The 1,206-nt window shown below is 48.2% G+C and overlaps 1 pseudogene; it reads right to left on the bottom strand.

The window, feature by feature from the left end:
* Window positions 1-206: 206 nt before the first annotated feature.
* On the bottom strand, window positions 207-820 carry LOC100672023 (ferritin heavy chain-like; annotated as a pseudogene).
* Between the last annotated feature and the right edge of the window lie 386 nt (window positions 821-1,206).

Below are 1,206 nucleotides of genomic sequence, written 5' to 3'. Positions count from 1 at the left end.
ATGTCTCTAATGGCTAATGATCGTGAGCATTTCCTCATGTATCCGTTAGCTACCCGAATGTCTTCTTTTTTGGGGGGGGGGGTAACAAATCACTTTATTTGAAGGAATGGCACAAACAAAAGAACTTCAGTGCATGTTTTGGTACAATTTATAGAAAAAAAAAAAAGGTAAAGGTAAACCCAACATGCATGTGCTGCTGTCTTGGTGACCATGGAAGTCACCCCTGAAGCTGTGGGGGAGCCAGGCTAAAGCTTAGCTTTCTCCAGCACTGTCTCCCAGGGTGGGCTTGTCAAAGAGATACTCTGCCAGGCCAGATTGCGGGGCTCCCATCTTGTATAAATTGGTTATGTAGTCACCCAATTCTTTGATGGATTTCACCTGCTCATGAAGGTAATGGGTCTCAATGAAGTCACACAAATGGGGGTGGTTCTTATCCGTGGCCAGTTTGTGCAGTTCCAGTAGTGACTGATTCACACTTTTTTCCAAGTGTAACGCACACTCCATTGCATTCACCCCGCTTTCCCAATCGTCATAGTCTGGGTTCTTGATATCCTGAAGGAAGACTCGGCCACCTCGTTGGTGCTGCAGCTTCATCAGTTTCTCAGCATGTTCTCTCTCTTCATGAGATTGGTGAAGAAAATATTTGGCAAAGTTCTTCAGAGCCACATCATCGCCGTCAAAGTAGTAAGACATTGACAGGTAGACGTAGGAGGTGTAGAGCTCCAGGTTGATCTGGCATTTGACGGCGGCCTCCAAGTCCTGATGGTAGTTCTGGCGCACCTGCGAGGTGGACGCGGTCGTCATGGCGGCGGTTGAGGAGAGGCGGCGGCGGTGGCTGTGAGGTGCTGGAGCGGCGTAGGCCTTGGGGCGTCTGAGGGTGCTGCTGTGAGGAGGTGGTGGAAAGCTGGCTGGGAATGGCCAGCTAGGGAAATGTTGCCCAGCGCCGGGTTCCGTTCAAGCACTGCTGAAGCAGAAAACCGCGGCGACTCTGCGAAGACCATCTGGCGAATGTCTTCTTTAGTGAAGTGTCTGTTCATATCCTTTGCCCATTTTTAAATTGGGTTATTTGTCTTTTTGTAGTTGAGTTGTTGCGGTATCATGTAGATTTTAGAGATCAGGCACTGATCGGAAATGTCATAGCTAAAAACTTTTTCCCAGTCTGTAGGTAGTCTTTTTACTCTTTTGGTGAAGTCTTTTGATGAGCAT

Source organism: Loxodonta africana, chromosome 9, assembly GCF_030014295.1.
Source record: "Loxodonta africana isolate mLoxAfr1 chromosome 9, mLoxAfr1.hap2, whole genome shotgun sequence".
Classification (NCBI taxonomy): Eukaryota; Metazoa; Chordata; class Mammalia; order Proboscidea; family Elephantidae; genus Loxodonta; species Loxodonta africana.
This window is presented reverse-complemented; position numbering and strand designations above follow the sequence as displayed.